General features: G+C 33.5%; 1 protein-coding gene across 4 annotated transcripts in view; it reads right to left on the bottom strand.

Annotated features, from left to right (window-relative positions):
- The window catches only part of RABGAP1L (RAB GTPase activating protein 1 like), a 689918-nt gene that overhangs the window by 328953 nt on the left and 337306 nt on the right, over window positions 1-23659 (bottom strand). The gene's annotated exons all lie outside the window — the stretch shown is intronic.

The raw sequence follows: 23659 nt of genomic DNA, 5'->3' as shown, positions 1-23659 counted from the left end.
GTATATGTATACAATGGAATATTACTTAATTATAAGAAATGACAGTGATCTAGCATCTCTTATATTATCCTGGATTGAGCTTGAGCCCATTATCTAAAGTGAGGCATCACAAGATTAGAAGAATAGGCTCCACTTGTACTTGCCATCAAATTGGCACTAACTGATTAACACTGTGGTGCTCACATGGTGGTAATATTCTCCAAGGATTAGGGGGTTTGGAGAGGGGATAAACTCATAACTAAAGGACACAGTAAGCATTGTAGAGGGGAAGGGCATACCCTCACTTGGGTGAGGCAAACACATAAAATGTAACCAAAATGTTTGTACGCTCATAATACCCTGAAATAAAAAAAAATTTAAAAAATTAAATAAAATTTAAATCAATATTATAGTTTTAAATTACTTTGTAACCCAGTTTTTTTGGCACTTATAACTAAGCTTGTAAATATAATAAGTGGAGATACAAGTATACTTTTGGTGTTATTTAAACATATATAGCTAAAATAATAGTAAGTAGTTACTGAATGTTAAACTTAAAAATCAGAAAAGTAGTAAAAAGATATAATCTGAAGCTTTAGTAGTAGTTCAGCTTTCCAACCAGGAAGAATTAGTTAAACAAAATGAGGGGAACTTAGCCAATACTGGAATATTGGAAGACTTGTGACATACAGAAGCCCTCTGCAAATTTATGTAAGGATGAAAAAAGTACATCTGAGAAACAGATGAAAAACTGAGATTTTACTGTTCTGAAACATTTCTATAATTTCGATTCTAAAACTATAATTTCATTTATAAACTTTTATTTGAAAATCATGTTATTATATTTATCTCTAATATAAGCATATAATGTAACATGTCCACATAAAAGCAAATTCAGTTTCTTCATTATTTCTTTTCATAGTCCTAAAAGTTCCAAAATATGGGATTTTTAAAGTAAGGACTATATAGCACTTTAACAGCAGAAACTATCATTTTAAAAATAGATAAATTAAGAAGGTAAACAATTGAATTAATGTTATATAGCAAAGAGTTTAAAATCAGAATCTCAGATTACTTGGCCTCATTCTGTAGATCATGCTTTCTCTTAATTACCTTACCCTGAGAGATTATTCATACAGGTTCTCAAGTGAACATATGCGACATCAACCTGGGACGTGATCCATAAAGTTGCTTCTAAACTGTAATCTCCCACTCACAGAGAGCAGTCCTCATGCCAAGCTGCCGAGAGCACTGATGAATTTAACAGGAATTAATCCTCCTAATACATTGGTATTTTAGGACATACTTGTACAACTAAGGTTCATAAAAGGAACTAAAACAAACACTAAGAAATGAGAACATGGAATCTATGTCAAATGATATCTGGTGACTGGGTGCCATGGAGACCTTCAAAGAACAGAAAGTGCATTTTAAGATCACCTTTGACTATATTATCTTAGTGAGAATAAATTTAATCTCACTAAAAGACAAAATAAATACAATTCTTTTCGAATATAATATAGTAAGTAATGAACTAATGCATCTGAAGTCACTTTGAATACTAATACAATGACTGCACATCCAAACTTTGCAGAGAAATTCTCCATCTCTAAAAGTAAAAATTGAGATTACTTTCAATTTATATACTTTTAAAGTTAGTAAAGCTTCATCGTGTAAGAAATGCTTACTCTTTTCATCACTTCCTTAAGAATAATCAAGTCTATCATTCACTGAGTGCTGGTTTGCTAATTGCCAGCAGGAGAAAGCTACTGATATTATACACTTACCCCCACTCCCATTTGTTACACACAAAGATACATCACTGCTAGCAAGATCTTAGAATGAGGATTTGAATCCAGGCTCGTCTAATTTTAAATCACTATGTCAAAATTCAATTTTAAAAAGTGAACTTAATGAAATGCTTACTGGCTTTTTCTTAATTTAACTGCTTTATCTTAATCCAAAGGATGTGATTTATGAAAAACAAAGAAGTATTCATTTCTATAATCCTTTCTCTACATTTTCTTAAAGCAATTTTAATGGTTCTAACTCCCCCACCTCACCATGACCAAAAGAGGCATCTTTAAAAGAGCTTGCTATGGAAAAGGATTCAGAGCAAAGATGCTATTCCCCCTTATACATGGCACATTACAGAGAAGCAAAGATCTGATAAATTTAGAAAACTGAGTAATATTTAAATTATATCATCAACAAATATCTAAACTTTGTTTATACTAAAACTTCAGCTTTATATAGCCATTCTCCAGAGCAGTGGTCTATGGGGTGTGTGTGTATACATATATATATTTTAGAAAATCTGAATCCCTATCTCAATATATTTATACTTAATAGGTTAGCTATATATACCATTGTCAACCTGTATTTTAAATATTTTTACAAATTAAATAAATATAAACAGATGGTCTAATATGTTCCCTCACCTACTAGGTTATAGTATACTCCTCACTTTGGAGGCCATGGAGCTAAGGATGAAGAATTTTTCCAGCTTATACTTTTTCCAGGATTGCCTCAAGACCCAACTCTAGAGTAGCTTAAAAGGTTTTTTTTTTTTTTTTTTTTTCTAACACTCAGGTGAGCTGATGGAATATGTAGTCTGAGAATCTAAAAGACTTTTTGGGATAACTCTGAAAAGTTTTATTTTCTTTAAATTTACACTTAGGTCCATTCTCCTTTAACTTTATGATGTTTTATCCTTAAGACAGAATGCCTTTCTACTTAAAGCTTTCTACTTTAATGCTAAAATAAATGCCATATAGGTTTGAGGCAGCCTGTGAGAAGAAGAGAAAGGCAGAACATAAGTACAACCAATAGCTAATATTTATTTAATATTACCATACACGAAGCACTATGTTAAGCATTTCATATGTCATATGTCATCCAATTCTCAGAAAACCCAACAGAGATTTGGAAGCAATTAGGTAACTTCTACAAAATTATACAGGTAGCAACAGGAAGAGTGAGAATTAAAACCCAGATCATCTGATGCTAAGTTCTTAACCACTAAGTTTAACTTCCAACCTAACCTGACTATGTATGATTTTTCCATGAAAAGATTATAGTAATAATAACTAACATCTATTTACTCTGTGTTAGTTATTAACTTATTTATTCTTGAAAACTATACTCTAAATGGGAGCTCTTATTCTGATTTATAAATGAGGAAACCAAAGGACTAAAAAGTTAAATAGCTTACCCAAAGTCACATGAAAGGCCAAAAAGTGATTTGAACCTAGCCAGTCTATCTCTAGAGCCCAAACTATCACCCACTAAAGTAACCTGGTTTTCTGTAACAATTTTTGGCTGCTCAAAATTTAGAAGACATATTTACCATGACATACCATCATATTACAAAATGAGATCATAAAATTGCACATACATATGTGGTATTATTGGCTCTGTAGTTCTACATTATTTGGTGTTTAAATAAAATTATCTCTAAATTTTACCCCAAACTTTCACATTTCAGAGGCAAAATTTAGTAAGTCTTCTATAAATTTGACCATTTTCTTTCCAGGGAATTCAAAGTAGTTCTTCAATACATAATTATAATGCAGAATGAAATATCATTACATCTACTTTGTGTGTTAAAAAAACCTGAGCCATAGAAATATTAAATGTCAGAATACAATTCAAAGAGTAAGTGGTAGGGAATATAATACAATGTCCCAATATTAGTGGTATGTTATATTTCAAAGTTAAAGTTCAATTCAGTAAACATTTATGAGATAGAAACTATATAGGATACACAGCAGACAATGTTGGGTTTGGAAAAATGTATAAAAATCATTCTTAAATAGTTTATATTCTGGCAGAAAAGAAAAAGACAGATGTATGAAGAACCATAAGGGAAGGATGAGGTAAGTACTAATAAAAAGTAAAAGAGATTTGCAAAGAAATCAAAAGACAGAAAAATTATTCCCAGGTGAAATAATAGGGGAAAGATTCAAAAGGGTCAGGTATTTGTACTTGACCTTAAAAATAGTTAAAACATTTGCAAGCAAAGGTATAAAGAGAAGTGTGCATTTCAAATGGTAGTACCATCATAAGCAAGGAAATAGCATTCCCAAGGAATAGTTCAGAGATTTTTGCACCACAGCATACATAGAGAGAGCAGTAAAGTCTAAGATTGGAAAGGCAGACTCAAGGCACATTATAGAGGGCATTTTCAGCAAGCTAAGGTGTTGGGAGTTTTCTTCTAAATCAATGAAAACAAAGAAATTACATAATAAAATGTGAGCTTCACGGAAATTGCTCTAGTAACATTTTTAAAAGATTGACTTAGGTAGAGAATAATTAACTGAGTGAGTGTTTATTAAACAATATTGTGCATGTGGTATGTAAAACCACTGGATACTCATAGAAGGTCTTTCTTAAAAGCCAATTTTACTAGATTTGTGGAGTTAAAAACATTACAATGTTTTGTGTTCTTTAAAAGGTGCATCAGAATGACACTTCTCCACAATAACCACAAACAGTATGGAATAATAATAGGAAAAACCCATATGATAACAAATCATCAGGATGGTGCTCTAAAGTAGGACCACCCTACTACCCCTTTCTACTTAGTAACTACTCCCTACCCTTCCTGGCTGTTTGGAGTTCGAAGGTGGAAATGTTTGAGAAGCACTGTATATGGTTTGTAATAATGTAAGTGGGAAGGTCTACAATATAGCAATTACAGAAAAATGGGAAAGGGGAGATGGATGGGATAGATGTTAGAGGTAAGGCAAAGACAGTCAGTCTTTCCTCATCTTTCTGCCAAGACTTTATAAGATCCCACAGAACACTGCACACTGCTAGCTCAACACTTATCACATTATATCATAATTGCCTGGTTTCCTATTTGTGTATAATTCACCTCAACACATACCATGTCAGGGATGGTCTTGGGTTACAGTTGTATCTCTAGCAATCTGCACAGTTTCTGGCATCTAGTAAGTATTTAGCAAATGTTTGTTGACTAAATGATTATAGCAGCAAATAGATGAAATGATAATATCATTTTTCATATTTCCCTTTCACTGAGGGAAAGACTTAATCTGTCCATTCCACTTGAGGATCTCACTACTTTGTTAAGGATTTAATTACAGCAAAAGTGAGAATGTGCTCAGAGCCTATGTGAGGTGCACTGTAGCCAAACTGGGGAATCCCTCAATTCCAAAAATTTCAAAAGGGTGCTCAGCAGTAGCCTGTGGATTGTCCTCATAGTATCTATAAATGCCTCTGTGAACACTACTGAGTTTGGTAGCATGCTGCATTAATGCTGTGTACAGAGCAGCAGCACGTGCACAGAGGTTGGGAGAGTTACCCTGTGTAAAGTAGTGGAAGGACACCAAAGGCAGCCCCTACTATGTTGATGAGACTTGCTCTAGACTTAGCGAGCCAAGAAGTTAATGTTGTTTCATTTGAATGTGAATATAAATTTCACACTTATGTGTTTATGTTAAAATATTTAGTCTAGAGGTATTGGTTTCAAAGTACCTCTCTTAATGAAATAATGGAAAACCACTTATAAACTCAGTATGTCAGTATCTCCAGATAAGCTAATAATGTTCAAAATTCCTCCCTAGGGTCATAATAGTTATATAAAATTATTTTATTTTTAATAAAATCTTTACCAAAACACATAAAAATATACAGTCAAAACTATGCCTCAACAATAAAGGTAGTAAACATTTCAAAATTGAACATTTTAAATGAGATTTAATTAAAATTATAAATAAGATTTGGAGAAAATATGACTTTTCAAGTAAATTTTATCATGACAGATACTGAAAATGAGACAACACTAAGAAAAAACCTTGCTTCTTCCCTTCCTTTCCTACTTTTTTCCTTTCTTGAATAATTAAAAAAGAAAACAAAACTTACTAAGCAGCTACTTTCTGCCTGTGAGGCATAAAAGGGAGCCCAGATCCTACCTACATAGAGTTTAAAGTATCAATAAAGGGAGCAAGCAAAGACATTGACCTACTCTAGGTGCTATGGTCTGGATGTGGTTTGTTTGTCCCCACCAAATCCTATGTTGAAACTTGATCCCCAGTGTGGCAGTGTTGGGAGGTGGGGCCTAGTGGGAGGTGTTTGGGTCATGAGGATGGATTCCTCACAAATGGTTTGGTGCCATTCTTGTGGTAGGGAGACTGGAATGGTTCTCAGGGAAAATTAGCACACCTACAACCACCACGCCTAGTGTGTTGTTATTCAGGGAACAAAAGCTACTCAGGTTTGGTCCCTCTTTGCATGTGCCTGCTTTCCCCTGTGACCTCTGGTATGTTTTGATGCAGCACAAAAGCTCTCACCAGAAGCCAAGCAGATGTTAGCACCATGCTTCCTGTACACCCTGCAGAACTGTGACCTAATAAACCTCTTTTCTTTATAAATTATCCAACCTCAGGAATTCCTTTATAGCAATGCAAAACAAACTACTACACTAGGTGGTACTTTTGATGGATAGTAGAGCAAATAACCAAAGTTACAAGTGACCTGTAAAAATAAACAAATGAAGACTACGTATGTCTGTCCATTCAGTCTACTAGCCTTATTAAGAAAGCTATTTTCAGAAGTTTACTAACTAGACTACTTAATGTGGGCCACTGAAACTATTTCTTTCCCAGCAGACAGTACTTAAAATGAGAAATAACAAAAATAAAAATATTTTCTTTGTATGTCATTGTAAAAACTCAGCATATTAGTACTTTTAAAAGTAAAAAAATGATTCTTTATTTCATGATAGAATATTGAAATTTCTATCAGGAAATAGTACTCAGCAATAAAAAATGTTAGATACATAGTAGTCTTATAATAAAATACTAGGTAATCATTATGTTATCAAAAAATATTTGGTGGCATGGGAAAATGTTCACGATGAAATGTTAAAGTGAAATTAAAAACCAGGTTATGAGCAGAACATAGCACATATAAAACAAACAGGACTGATTAAAAAGAATTGTAACCCTACCTCCTCATGAAAAATGAAGAGCCTTTCCTGTAATTTAGGAAAAATAAACATAAATTTTTGTTTCCTGGGTGAAACCTACAGCTCTTAAACTCTGGTTTTGCATATTTTCATTGTGAACAATCAACACTTCATAGGGAGGAGAATGAAACCTTCCCATTCCATCCACCCACAGCTCCACCCAGAAATGTGAAAATAAACTCAGTACATATATGCTTTCTCTAATATCTGAATTCATATTACCCAAATGAATTTTATTAGCCATCTTCTAATAAAAATAGAGCTGCCATCATTCCTCCTTTTTATTTTCTCTTCTTTTTTTAGTTGCCAATGTTCTGTAAATGGGAACCTTACCTTAAACTAGAGGCCAGTTAAAACGCTGTTTGCCTTCTTGCTCAATGTCTCAGCTTAATATTCAATGGCACATTAGTAATATAATATTAAAATTGCTTGGTCTATATACAGATATACTTTGCAATACTCTCAACCTCCACTGAGAAATACAGAGTATAGAAAAGGCAGAATCAGATTAAGAATACTCCATAAAAGAAGAAAAATTCTAAATTTTCTTTCAGAAGCAGGAGGTATAAGAATTGAATGATGGTATGCAGCATTTCTTAAGCACTTCTTCTAAGACCAGCCGTAGAGGACTGGGGAGATACAGACAAGACTCAGATTCCCCCAGACCTTTTTACTTATACCCACAAATGAGAAAGAGTGGTGTTCTTTAGGAACACTGATTCTTAGTAGTAGTGAATTCAGGGCTACAGTGTCCAATGATTCCCTCAGTAAGACTTTGTCCTCTGAGAGTAAGGTATGTTTCTTTACACCCAGACCAAGTTAAAGAAGGTTAATCATTAGTACTCAAATAGCTCTATGTTTCTCAAATTCTGTTAAGCTACTTTGTACTTGGTTCAACCTCATAATACGAACTGTCATAGCAACTCATTCAACTGCCACCCACATGTAAGTTTATAGTCTATTTTTAATTGAAACTTCATCTAAGTCATAGAAAAACTGGCAAAATATAAAATCTCAGCTGAAAAGACATTTATGAAATTATCTTTATGGTTTGGTGAGGGAAAAAAGAAAGGCAACTCACTATACTTCAAAGAAACCAATGAGACTATTGGCATATTCAGCCAAAAAATCAACTTCAGTTATGGCAAAGTACATTTCAACATCTGCTTATATTCTACAACCTTAAAATTTTGATTTCACAACTATTTTTATCCTATATTACCAAAGAAAATTGTTTTAAAATATAAAATAAACATCCCAATATCTAAATATACCCTTTTCTCTATTAAAAGGAAAAAAAATATTTAAAATGTCTATGGTAAAACAATATTTGGCAGAAATACAGATACTCTACCCTCTTTTGAAAAGAAATGACAATATTCTCTTACTAAATCTTAAAAAGTTTCCTTAAAATGACTATAAACATTTTTTATTTTAACATGATAAATAATCTTTTCCAAAAGATGGTTTTTCTCCTCTATCAATGACTTAGACTATTATCTAAAAGCAACTATCAGCTTGATCTAAAAATTACTATTTGAACTTACTAACCCTATTGAAAATCAATTTTTAAAAGGAACAAAAAAAGCATAATTCTTCTCACATGAAAGAAAAATGCTTATTTTTCTTTTTATTTAATTTATCATTCTCAGTTGTCCTGGAAATGTGCCACAATTTCATAGATGGCACATTTGTCTCTCCCTCTCACTTTCCCGCCTCTCTCTCTCTCTCTCTCTCTCTCTCTCTCTCTCTCTCTCTCTCTCTCCCCTAACCCTCCCTTCCTCTATCTCTCCCTTCTCATCCTTTTTTCTCTCTCTCTCACACACACACAGCTGCAGAAAATTAAAATTATTTTTATATTGGAGGTTTTTATTCTCAAACTGCCCTTTTAAGGCATGTAATATAAACAATGAAAAAGGACTGTACATTAAATTCCCAAAGTGTTTTATTTTCCCCCAGACACTGGAATTAGTCATTTTGAATAAATTCTCCAAGTGCAGATCTTATCAATAATTAAAATACTGATGAAAGGATATTTGCAAAGAGAAAAAATAATGTTATGGTAAAATCCTGAGGTGAAATAAGGACAAGATTTCCCTCAGAAAACACACATCTATGTTATTTTAGCATTTATGAATTCCATTAACATGATGATATCACATTCATTTAACAAATATTCACTGAGTGCCTCTTATATGTAGGCATTGTTCTGTAACACAACAAAATTGAAGAAAAAAACTTTCAAGGTCAAACATTTTAATTCTTATGAAATTATATACATTCAACTTAATTTTAAAATATGCTCCGTTTCTCCATAAAACTCTTGGAGACATTTGAGTTTTCTATTGCAATGAAAAACCGAGAAGCAATTCTAAAACATGATAGCCTGCTGTCAGAGCATTTTTCATAACCACAATGGTTTTTTTTCCCCTCTAGAATTAATCCTTAATCTTTTAAGAATTACATGTTTTATAAAACTAATTATTTTCCTTAAACTATAAAACATGACTTTCAGGAAGGATAAAGGTTTTAGAAATAGAGTTCTGTAAATCTGTAAATATAGAAGATCCGAAATGTTCCCACTAAACTGAACACTTCAGTTTTCCCAAGTGATTCTAAACACCTAAGAGGCAACAAGTGCATCTTCAAGGGTTCTCTCATAATAGTAACTATCCACGCTGAAAACAGACTTTGTCTGGAAAATCAATTACTACCTAATTGGGCATCTTTGCTTGCTGGCTATTATAGAGCTCCTACAGTTTATGTCACAAGCAATCATTGCTGACTGAGTACCTACAATGTGCAGAGCATGAAGTTCTCAGAGATCCTAATAGTCTAGAACTACAGAGTTCTAGGCCTTATGGACCTGAAACTGAGATATGAAGATATGAATCCTAAGATATGAAGAGGAGATTTCCTTTAAAAAATGATTGAGTACATTCCAGAAAAACCTAGAAATTTGTATTAAATGAGGCTGTCATGGAAACTTTGCTTGATTTTATTTAATTTTGATATATATGCAATGGAGGAAAGAGGTAGCGAATATCACATCTCATGAGAAGAAACATAAATAGTAATTTAGGAAATTCGAGGTCTAGTAAGCTAGAATAATACTAACTACAACAGTAAGGGTTGCGCAGAGTGAATACCATGCATTCTCATCAAGAAAGTGACACTGTAAAATCCCAAATGAAAGAAGTAACATCTAAGCATAATTTCATTTAGCACACAGCAATCATATAAGCTAACCCAAACACTCAATCTACTGCAGAACATAAAAGTTATAATCTTCTAAAAACAAGCATTTCATAAAGACATTGTAAAACCTTTGAATCTCATTTTCTTTCACACATACATCCAAGGAGACTAACAAAACTGAATACAACTGAATTCTACAGGCAGAATGAATACCCACTTCTTTGTGTTTGTACGTGTCTACTTCTTTTTAAGTTTTAAATAATTTAATATTTAATGAAATCCTAGAATTCTGGACACTGGAATTAAGCAATGTTTAAATCCAAATGAAAAGAAAAATAAAATCTCTATAGAGAAAAACCAAATTCACCTACATTTAAAACTGCATTACAAATAAAAAGCTCTACTTCCATATGAGTGAAAAACAAACCAACCAACCCCAACACAAAACAAAGAAAGCTAGTAATTACAACCCTCCTTAAAATTGTCTGAGTCTAGCTTAGGATCAAATACCTAATTAGAACACCGGCATCTACGACCAATCCTCTGTTTCTACATTATTACAAAGGTAAGCATTTTGACTTTTCACCTCCAGATTATATTAATGCACATTTCTTTTTCTTAACATGTGTGCTCTTGTTGCATTCTGGTCAGAAGTCTCAAATATAATTCTGATAAGTACTGTAAAGTTATAGAGATAATTTGTGTGTATTATTTATTTTCAGCTTTAACCTCTTTAATTTCATTTTTTAACTTTCATTTTGTTGAGTTCATAGGATCATAATCTAATCTTTCAATCTTCTACTGATACCTACTAGTGGTGAATTATTTCCTTTCATCCCTAAATGACTCCATTAAATCAGAAAAGTTTGTTTTGAAATATTTAAGTAACCAATCCATTCTTGCTTATTTCTGATACCAGATATAGATACACTTAAAAACATAATCATGGCATAAAATTCAGGAGTTAGAACACACTAACACTATTTTCCCCTACAAGGTTAGGGAAAAACTTGGGTTCTAATAAAGGATAAACTGGGTGGGGAATATGGGTATGGAATGATGGTTTACAGAAATAGATGGCTTTTAAAAGTATAAAAGCAGAAAGGAAAAGAATCTTAATTTAGGTAGATTAGCTTAAAAAAAGCATATATATATGTACATACATGTATGTATATTCCACTTGTTATTCATATGTATCTCCATATATAAAAAGTGCATATTACATATAAGGAATATATATGTCACTTGTAAAGAACATACATAAATACATATAATAGAGGTTGAGTAACCCTTATCCAAAATGCTTGGGACCAAAAATATTTTGTATTTTTTAAGATTTGGGAATATTTGCATTATACTTACTGGTTGAGGATCCCTAATCAAAAATCCCAAATGCTCCAATGAGCATTTCCCTTGAGCATCATGTCAGCACTCAAAGCTTCAAAGTTTGAATTTTTGGATTATGGATGCTCAGTATGTAACATATACAATATAAAGAACTTTATCTAATAAAGAGAGGGAGGAAAGATGACCATGGATCAAAAAGGATGTTTTGGTAAGGTGGGGGGGGCATTGGGAGGAATGGCAGGGGCAATATATGTAACCCTAACAATATTTGTACCCCCGTAATATGAAAAAATAAAAAATTAAAAAGGGCAGGCTGAGCCAATGTTCATGTGATAATAGTGCTTTTTGATAGTGAAGGGGCTCTTCTGAACTTTTCCAAAGGTCACCTTATACTACCTTTTGGTTTAGGGTTGATAGATTTAGCAAATTAAAAAACAGGATAACCAAGTAAATTTGAATTTCAAATAAATAATGAATAATTTTTTAGTGTATGTATGTCCCATGCAATATCTGGGACATATGTATACTTAAAAATTATTTGTTGTTTATCTAAAATGTAAATTTAGCTAGGAGTCTTCTATTTTATCAAGTGACTCTATTTTTGATGTGTAATAAGCATTTGCCGTTTATTCAATCTAGTTCCTTCTGAGCAAATGACAACTATAGTATCAGAACTTGAAATTATAAGAGCCAAACTCCAAACAGGCTAATAAAGAAATATAATTTTAAAAAGTACAAATGTCAAATACCTACTTTCCTGGTTGCTAATAGATAGGATAGAGACTTGGATTTAAATCAACAGCTGTCTGAACCAAGTCAGACAGAATTTCCCTAAGCCTAGAATTTCCCTAAGCCTAGAATTTCCCATATTACTGAAAGGTTAAAAAAAAAAAATAAAGCTGCTGTAAGAACCGAAGAAAATGTATGTAAAGCACTTTATACCACTCCTACAATGAGAAATACAGACATTTGATATTACCTGAATATATTCTTACAATTATACAGTATACATCACAGGGAATTCTCAATGAAATTAATTTTTATATTTATATTATAGGCTTTCACTGAATTCCTAAGATCTTATATAGAATGACAAAAATTTTCACAAAACACTAAATAAGAAAAATCACATGCATTAAATAACCATGAAAACAAATTCAGCATCATGCTAAGGGCAATAAGCAAAATCATCCACTTCCACTAAGCAAAATTTCTTTTGGCTTACTGATTTAAGAATTCCATTTTTAAAAATTAAGTTGGTTGTCTTTATCTTTCCAAACCATCAAAGGTTTAGCATTATGATCACTGTACTAGGATTTATTCTTCTATTTTCTTTAATGATCAATTTAGTTAAAATTTACTAATTTGTTTATTATAACAATCTACAACAACAATTACAAATAGGTCAGGCAAATGTTGCTTTCAAGCAGATTACACTCATGGCAATATTTAAGTACTTTGTTCTCAAGTCAGTCCATCAATCAATGGTTAATGCCAAAGCATAATAAACACTTCTACAAACCCACCACCACTCTACTTACATAAACTTTTCACAAAGCTCCAAATTCACTTAAATATAAATATTTTAGTATTGGATCTTCTGTGGATAACAATTTAAATTAGAACTAGTCTACTTAACTTGCTTCTTTGCATTAGTCTAAATGCAGCAAGAAGCTCTCTGTTTTCAGAGAAAAAAAAGAGGTGCGGGGAAAAAATTAAGTAGCATAACAACAGGAAATTAAACAGTTCCATGTTTTGAAAATAAATTCCCCCCCACAAAAAAACATTCATATCAACAAGAAAATGTCAAAAATAAATTCCAGAGACAAAAATAAATTATGCAAAAGAATGGCCAACAAACATATGAAAAAATGCTCAACATCTCTAATCATCAGAGAAATGCAAATCGAAACCACAATGAGATTCCACTTATCTCCAGTGAGAAGGGCCTTTATCAAAAAGTCCCAAAACAATAAATGTTGGCATGAATGTGGAAAGATAGGAACACTCATATACTTCTGGTAGGACTGCAAACTAGTTCAACCTCTGTGGAAAGCAATATGGAGATACCTTAAAGAGATACAAATAAGATCTACCATTTGATCCAGTAATCCCATTACTGGACATCTACCCAAAAGAACAAAAGATATTCTATAAAAAAGACAAGTGTACTTGAATGTTTATAACAGCATAATTCATAATTGCAAAGATGTGGAAACAACCCAAGTGCCCATCAGTACATGAGTGGATTAATAAAATGTAGTATATGTATACCATGGAGTACTACTCAGCTGTAAGAAACAATGGTGATATAGCACCTCTTGTATTTTCTGGATAGAGCTGGAAGCCATTCTACTAAGTGAAGTATCCCAAGAATGGAAAAATAAGCACCACATGTACTCACCAGAAAATTGGTTTCACTGATCAACACCTAAGTGCACATATAGGAATAATATTTATCGGGTGTCGGGCGGATAGGAGGAAAGGAGGAGGGGATGAGTATATACACACCTAATGGGTATGATGAGCACTGTCTGGGGGATGGACATGCTTGAAGCTCTGACTCAGGGGAGAGGGGGGAGCAAGGGCAACATAAGTAACCTAAACATTTGTACCCCCATAATATGCTAAAATTAAAAAAGGAACTAAAATAAATAAATAAATAATGGAGTATTTACATCCTGATTGGATGTGGACATTCCAAGCACCGATTAGATTTTTTAAACATGCTGTTAATTAGCCCTGGGCTAAATAAGATATATTTTATTAATTTACTTGTTAAAAAATTTAAGTACATATTAGGTACAATAAGGCAAAGGAAACCACATACAAAGATTCTTGCAAACTATCTCAGAATAACCACTTGGTAAATGTTAGTTCCATTACCCACCTCTTGCCTGACTCTATTCAACTACTGTGAGAAATTCAAACGTGAATATAACAGGCTCACAAACATCCATAATGGAGAGTTGAATATTGAAAATATTCAAAGAAAACTACAAACCAAGTCCTTTTACTCAAAAGGTAGAGGAAATTATATTCACTTGGAGGTGAAGCATTTAAACTGGGTCTTAAAACCTAAGTAGTATTTTGCTACATGGAGATAGTCACGGGAACGTCAACAATTAAAGCAAGAGCATGAAAGAAGGAAAGCACAGGGATGTTCATAGAGACGAAGAGTCAACACGGGCTAGAGCAGGAGTCTGTAACACTTTTCTGTAATGTGCCAGATAGGAAATACTTTAGTCCTTATGGACTTTCCTGTCTCTGGTGCAAATACTTACTCTGTCCTTACAGCACAAGAGAAGCCTTGCACAAAAGTAAGTGAATAAGTATGGCTGTGCTCCATTAAAACTTTATTTATGGACACTAAAATTTGAATTTCTATTAATTTTCTCATGTCACAAAATATTATTCTTCTTTTGATTTTCCCCACATTTTAACATGCAGAAAACCCCATTCTTAGCTCTCAGACTGTATATAAACAGGCAGAGGATTACATTTGACCTGCATGTGGTAGTTTGCCAACCCATTTGAGATCCCCAATAATCTGTAACAACTAATAGAAGTTCAATTTTTTCAAATTTTGTTATTTTGTCTATCAATGTTCAAACTTTTCATTTCTCTACAACTGAATTTATTTTATTTTAAAAAATAGCAATTCAGAAAATGATATACCTCAGGATTTCAACCACTTTTTAATTATCCTTAATATGACTTTTTACATATCAGTAGACCCACTTTGCCTTGATTTATTAACTTTTAATAATTTTCCACTTTTTTCTTTTTTCCCATTTTTAAATTTTTATATATTCATGGGGTACAAGTGCAATTTTGCTACACTGATATACTGCATTGTGGTGAAGTCAGGGCCTTCAGTGTATACATCACTGAAGCGACACACATCGTACCCACCAAGCAACTTCCCATCATCTACTCTCCTCCTACCTCCCCGCCCCTCCAAGTCTCCACTGTTCATCATTCCACACTCTGCTTCCATCTGTATGCATTATTCAACTCTCACTTATAAGTGAGAACATACAGTATTTGATTTTCTCTGTGTGAGTTATTTCACTTAAGATAATGTCCCCCAGTTTCACCCATGTTGCTGCAAAAAATATGACTTCATTCTTTTTCACGGCCGAATCGTATTTCATTGTGTGTGTGTGGTGTGTGTGTGTGTCCCACTATATCCCATTTTTTTTATCCAGTCCTCCATTGATGAACACTTAGGTTGATTCCATATCTTTGCTACTGTGAACAGCGCTGTGATAAACATACCAGTGCAGGTATCTTTTTTATATATTGGTTTCTTTTCCTTTGGGTAAATATACAGAAGTGAGATTGCAGGGTTGTATGGTAGTTCTATTTTTATTTCTTTGAGAAATCTCTATATGGTTTTCTATAGAGGTTGCACTAATTTACAATCCCACCAACAGTGCATAAGAGTTCCCTTTTGCCCTCATTCTTGTCAACATCTGTTATTTTTTGTCTTTTTAATATAGCCATTTTTACTCTAACTACTCTGAAGTATTTCACTAGGATTCTATTGATAAAATCAAATTGAAGGTTTTTTAAACCTTGACTATTAGGAAAATTGTTACACTGTGTAATAGATCTTATGTACCACTTGCCTTTCACAAATCTTTGCATGAAAAACAAGTCTGTCACTTTAAAAATAAATTTGTTGTAGGAGGTTTCCATTGGGATAATGAAAAAGTTTTGGAACTAGATAGCAATGATTTTTATGTTATATGTATTTTTCTACAAAAGAATAAATTTATAAAGAAAATTTGGGGAATAAAGAAAAAATCAGTTCACTTGCAAGTAATATATTTAATTGATCTTCTCAATAAATATATATGGAGTACCTGCTATAGGTCAGGTATATATTTGAAAAATAAAAATAATTTTTAAAAATCCCACTCATCTTCAAAGCTAAAGAGCTAATCTAATGTACCTTTTATATTTTACTCTTTATCTTATAATAAGAGAATCTAATTTTGAGTTGTAGTAATTAACAATACTGAAAAATATGTAAAAAATATCTATATTATCCACAGATTGCCTAAGTACAACTATTAGCTGTTTGAAAAAACAAAAACAAAATGAAGCAAGGATGTATCTGTTTATAGCAAATGATTCTTTTAGTAAATAAAATACTTATTGCAACACAAAAGTCCTCCCAGGGGAAAAGATGTTAACAGTGATAGTGATAATTTTAATAACAACTGTTAATATTGATTATGTGTTCACCAACGAGCCAGAGGCTGTTCTTTATACTTCACATATAACAATATACACAACAACTCTATGAGGCGGAAGATACTATTCTCATTTTACAGATAAGGAAACTGATACGTGGTGCAGTTAAATAATTTGTCCAAACGTAAGGAGCTAGAAGGAGCCAAAGCTGTGCCAGAAACCTAGGAAGCCTGGCTTCAGAGCTTGAACTCTTAACCACTACTCTGTTTTTTATAATGCAAAAAGCTATATTTAAAGCAGAAGGTGACAGCTTTATAAATGGAGATCCAAACCACTTCAGTTGTCAACTGGGGAAGTTTGCATATAATTTCAAGTACAGAAGGCTTAGTATCTAATCATACTACAAATATTTTATATTATTTAGTGACAAGGCTAATATTTACTAGTCAACAGATGGTTGAAAGCTATCTTAAAAGGATACATGAGTATAATTTTGAAAATTTGAAAATGTGACAAATCAGTGTGATGGATATCTTAAACAGGCATGAGGAGCTAGTGATGAGAAAAAAAGAATACTGTTGCACATTAGAATTTAAACCAGTGATTCTCAAAGTGTGGTTCCCTAGCCAACAACATCAGCCATGAAACCAGCTCTTGGCTTATAACATATATGTTATTTTTCAGGCCAGACTACAGGCAATTACAATGGCTTTACCCAGCAGGCCCCATGGGGAAAGCTGCCCTCCCCACACCAGACTTGGTGGCTCTGCAGTGCCCAGCCAATGCACTGCAGTCTCTGAAGGAAGTTGCAGTCAAGGACTCAGGCCCACCTGGCCTATCATGCTGTGTCACATATTTACACTAGCCCGGCACCTCTGTCCAAGGTCTCTTTATCTAAGACTTTGAGCAAAGGTCTTCTTCAAGTTCCTCTGCTGAGACCTCCTGGGTGGCAGGGGAAGGCAGAGGGGACCTTGAATACACTTTTCCCCACTATTCAGTACTTTTCCACTCCTATGTCTTCCCCTTTCTTTTCCCACGCCCAGCCCAGCCTCAGCCTTTTGTTTAGGGTTCCCTCAACAGTAAGACAAGCCCTCCACATCTATGCTGACCATCAACAAGTGTGTCCTTCCAAGAGGAAAAATGGAAGGGGGTGTCGGTGCTTCCTCCAGTTTTAGCCTCTTGCTAATACTGTAGCATTAAGTGATTAAAGGCTTACATCCATAATTTCTGACTTCTTACTTTAATAGGCTACTTGGCAGCTCAATGCCTTTGCTCTGTACCAGTTCAGCTGAGCTCCTAACAAGCATCATCTGGTAACTAGTGAAAAATGTAAAATCTCAGCCCATATCCCACTTGTATTGAATAAGAAAGTCTGGGGGTGTGGTCCAGCAATCTGTGATTTAACAAGCTCTCTAGGTGATTCTGATCAACACTAAACTTTGAGAACACTGCTTTAGAGAAATCCTCTCCTCTCTTCCAGGTAAATAAATGATTTCTAGTTATGTGTTCAAGCATTTCCTAAAAGTATCTATGAGAGGAATTAGCAACCAAATTCACAGCTCAGAAACTTCTGAAAGAAATAACCTAAGATATGTTTCTGTTCCTTTTATATGTCATACTCCCAAAAGGTTTGCTTTAATCATTAGGATCCCTGTTTTTATTCCTTTTAGCAAATAATACAAAATTTTTATTTTTAAATTTATATCATCATATTTTCACTGATAACATTTCAAAAGAAAAAATTATTTACAGCTATGCCTAAAAGACGTACACAAATTGTCTTAAATGAAACAGATGGACAAAATTTGGTGTCAAATTAAACAGTGGCATTGAATAACTTGAATTTTTCCTGAAAACAAAGAAATATAAATATTCCCCCTTGCAGCTTTCTACCATGGTGTAAGCTTAAACCACCTCGTATCCACCACCCACCCCTTAGTCACCATCTTGGTTATCAGATCAACTGTCACAGAATCACAGTGCTTGTGTTCAAATAACCCGTATTTTACTTAATAATGTCTCCAAAGCACAAGAGTAGTGATGCTGGCATATTGTTATAATTGCTCTATTATTATTATTATTGTCAATATCTTGGTATGCCTAATTGATAAATTAAACTTTATCATAGTTATGTTTCTATAGAAAAAAAGCATAGTATATATTGGGTTTGGTACCACCCATGGTTTCAAGCATCCACTGAGGGTCTTAGAATGTATATCTTATGGATAAGGGTGGGGGTTGGGGGGGATGCTGTAGTTTTTTTAGTTTTGAGTTAAAAAAGCAAATTGCAGACCAGCCTGGGCAACATAGCAAGACCCTGACTCTATAAAAAAAAATACATATTTTTTCAATTAGATGTGCATGGCCACGCATACCTGTAGTCCTAACTACTCAAGAAGCTGAGGCAGGAAGATCACTTGGGCTCAGGAGTGTGAGGTTACAGTGAGCTAAGATTGTACCACTGCACTCCAGACTGGATGACAAAGTGAAACCCTGTCTCAAAAAAAAAAAAAGGCAAACTGTGGAAGAATATATGTAGTTTACCAACACTTATAAAGTTTAAAAACATTCAACTTGCTAAATATCATTTAGTGATATAAGGAGATAACATACACACACATACATGTTGACCTTGAGCAACATGAGGGTTAGGGGTGCTGACCCCATGCACAGTTAAAAATCCATGTATAAGTCTTGACTCCCCTAAAACTTTACTTATAGCCTACTGTTGACCTGAAACCTTACTAGCAATAATTATTACATATGTTGTATGTTATATGTATTATATACTGTATACTTACAATAAAGTAAGCTAGAAAAAAATGTCATTAAGAAAATTATAAGGAAGAGAAACTATATTGTCTATTCATTAAGTGGAAGTGGATCATCATAAAAGTCTTCATCCTCATCATCTTCACATTGAGTGGGCTGAGGAGGAGAAAGAGGAGGGCTTGGTCTTGCTGTCTCAAGGATGGCAGAGGTAAAAGAAAATCTGCATAGTAAGTTGACTTGCATGGTACAAACCTGCATTGTTTGAGGATCAGTTGTATATTGTATACAGATGTATACAGGAATGATAAGCATGAACTTCAAAATAGTGGTTACTTCAGGTGGTGCCAGACAGGAGCACACAGAAGGATTCCATTATATTTGTAATGTTCAATTCTTAAGTTCAGTTGTGGATATATGTGTATTTATCATATTATACTCTATAGTTTATGAGTTTTTAGAAACCTAACAACATGATACAAATGGTATTAAGTAGGCTGGGCTGACTGGCTCATGCCTGTAATCCCAGCACTCTGAGAGGCAAAGGCGGGAGGATCGCTCAAGGTCAGGAGTTCGAAACCAGCCTGAGCAAGACCCCGTCTCTACTAAAAATAGAAAGAAATTAATTGGCCAACTAAAAATATATAGAAAAAATTAACTGGGCATGGTGGCACATGTCTGTAGTCCCAGCTGCTCGGGAGGCTGAGGCAGGAGGATCGCTTGACCCCAGGAGTTTGAGGTTTCTGTGAGTTAGGCTGATGCCACGGCACTCTAGCCTGGGCAACAGAGTGAGACTCTTTCAAAAAAAAAAAATAGAAAATGGTATTAAGTAGCATTTTATTATTTAGTATTTCTCAACTTGCTTTTATCACTCTACATCATGTTTTTGATACTGTATCCTTTTTGCTGCTTTATAGTGTTCCACTGTATGTAATACACTATATGGATGGGACATCTCTATTATTAGAGTTATGTAGTTACATAAGTTATTCATAGCAGAATCATGTAATGTACTTTTGTCTTTATTTTTCCTTTCCTACATGAGCTTCCAACTCCAGAACTCATAGCTGTCTTCTTTCTTTCTTTGCTTAGTTTTCTATGTACCCCAGACTCTTCCCAGTTTTATAAATCTTTTCTCAGTGGATTTAAATACTCTCAATATTCTATCAATTTGATCTTTTAAAAAAAAATCCCCCCAAATCCTTCTGACTTCTGATATAAACTGCTTGCTCAATGGGCCATTTATTCAGCTGTCAAGTTAGAATTTTCCTTTCCCTCATCCAGTGGGTTCCTTTTACCTGTCTCTCTCACAGTAGATTTCCTAATTCCTGTATCTTATGTCCTCTTCTTGTCTTGTTTTCTCTCTTATCTCTGGTGGTGAATGTACTACAGCAGCTTCTTGAGAAAGGGTAAATAAAGCCCTACCTTGCATGCCTAAAAATGTCTCTAATCTATGTTCATAATTGGTAATTTTGCTGGGTATAAAATTCTAGATTGGAAATAATTTTCCCTCAGATATTTGAAGGTGTTGTTCCATTGTCTCCTATCTTCCAGTTGTCTGTTGAAAAGAGTAAAACCTATTTCTTTTTCTCTGGAAGCCTATAGGATCTTTTATTTGTTTCTAGGGTTCCACAATCACTCAATAATGTTTTGGTATCTATTTTCATCCAATATGCTGGATATTTGATGTGCCCTTTCATTTAGAAACTCATGTCCTCCATGCCGCAAAATATTCTTGATGGATTTCCTTTATTTTCTGCCCTCTGTTTTTCCCATTTTTATCTCATTCTGGAACTCTTCTCATTCAAGTGTTATATGTCCTGAACTGATTCTCTATTATTTTTTCCCTTTTTTCTCTATTAATTTAACTGAGTTAATAACACACAGTAAAGTACACAAAACTTACATATCTAACTCCAAGAGTGTTTACATGTGTATACACTTGGGGAACCACCCCCATACCAATACACCTTCCTGTATTATACCCATTCCTAATAGGCAGCCACTGTTATGACCTAGGACCATAGTTTTGTCTGTTCTTGAACTTCATATAAATGGAAGCATGGGTTTCTTTGTGAATGGTTCCTTTACTTGGTAATTGTTTTCACATTCACCCATGTTGTTGTGTATGCCAAATTTATTCTTTTTATTGCTATTAGTTCTCTACATTTATTGTCTATCCTATTTCCTATCTCTCTGTATTTTTGTTTATTTTCTGAGAGATATCCTTGACTTCATTTATAACCCTTTATTCAATTATTTTAAAAAAATTTTTGCTGGTTTTTCCACAACCTGATTTTTATTCCCTGAATGTTCTAGGAACACTAGAAGAATGCATAAAAATTGTGGTTTTGTTCCATTTCCTATTATCTCTCAATATACTAATTTTAGTTAAACCTCCTTTTCTTCCCTATTCCCTACATATTGTATCTGTGTTCTCCAAGTTACTTTTATCTCCTTGTTTTGATCTTTTTTAAAAAAATGTCAAATGCTTTCTTCCAGTCCCTAATGATATATGGTTGGCTGTTCATATTTAAGAGTAGCACCAAAAAGCTAAGTGGAAGGTCAGTAGAATGTATGGGGCTTGTTGACAGTGGTGTTCATTGAAGGATGAGCTGACTGAGCCATTTCCTTGGGAAGCCCCCAAGGATTTGCTGGAGAAAACTCTTCTAGTCTCTTGCCTCAATGATATATGCCTGATTATCAATATGCTAAGAGCTACCCAATGACTGAAGCTTCAACATTCAATACACAAACATTTCATTTACTATCTCTGATTTCAATCTAGTATCCATCTGCTTTTCCACTTTCTACTGTTTTGTGATATCTACAGTCCTGGCACCCTCATTTTACCTCTACAGAATATACCTGTAGTCTCCTGCCAAGTAGGAGAGGCCCAGCTATGCGGTGAGGAGGATGGATCCCAGAAACCAAATGCTGCTTAAATAGACTTTAAAAGAAATTTACCTGTTTATAACCCCATTTTAACCTCTACTTCCAGAAGTCCCTCATGTTTCCAATTTCTAAGTATTATGAGATACTAGTATGTAATTAGGTTTTTGTCATTTCTCCCCACTGCAAACTTACAATTGAACTTTCTCAGGTCTACATTAGTTAGAACTTATCCATCTGCCTTCCAGCTTCTAAATTTTATAGCTTATCTCCTCTCCTATTTTCTTTCCCTTTGTGAGTTTATTTATTTAAAAACTCCTTTACTTTTCTTTTAGAGGGGCTTTGGGAAAGATATGAGCTATCTGCATGTGTTTAATCTGCTATGTCTAACCAGAAGTCCTTATTACTTTTTTGCTATATTTCAAAAAGGAAAATAAAATTCACAAAGCAAGAAATATAATTTCTAAATTTAGATTGTAGCTGCCCCTTTCTAAAGGTAGTTCTCTGCAAGCTTTTTCTATCAAATTACAAGCCACAGAAAAGTAAAAAATTCAAATCAACTATTTATTGCATCTAAATAAAATCAATAAATTCACATGACAGATATTTTACCATAATTTAAAATGAACAGATATTTTATAATAACTTAGAATAGGAATAAATAATCTGCTAAATTCCAATACATCCAATCAAAGTATCTTTCTTTTATTACTGTGATCGAATCAAATTAATTTCTTTATCCAGTAATAGCAAGTTATTTTCTATGGAATATAAATTTTATTAGCCACTATCATAATTCATTGCTATATTTCAGGTTATATATAAAACATCCAAGATCTTTAATAGGGCATTTTAGTTATCAACGCAGTATTTTCTTGAGAATAAAACATTTTTAAACCAGATACATAGTGGATAAGAAAGCCTACATAATTCCCATGCCACTTTAATTTTAAATATTAAGTTTATCTCAATATACTAATTGATATTATAAAATATTTATCAGAGTTTGAAACAATGAAAGTTTTAAAAAACAATATAAATAATCAAATGTGAAGCAGAGTTACTTTGTATTCTTTTTGGTGACAAAGTAAAAACTACTAATAGTTTAAATAATATATTTGATGCCATTAAATAATTAGTTCTTATCATAAACCAATTTTGTTCCTAATAATTAAAATTTGCTCTGCATCAGTTGCTATGGCAGCACAACTTCACTGAACAATAAATTCTTCAAATTCTGCCATGAAGGATACTGTTGGCCAGAGTCTTTATTTT

The sequence above is a fragment of the Microcebus murinus genome, chromosome 2 (assembly GCF_040939455.1).
Source record: "Microcebus murinus isolate Inina chromosome 2, M.murinus_Inina_mat1.0, whole genome shotgun sequence".
Lineage (NCBI taxonomy): Eukaryota > Metazoa > Chordata > Mammalia > Primates > Cheirogaleidae > Microcebus > Microcebus murinus.
Note: the sequence above shows the minus strand (reverse complement) of the source record. Positions and strands in the feature narration are given on the sequence as shown.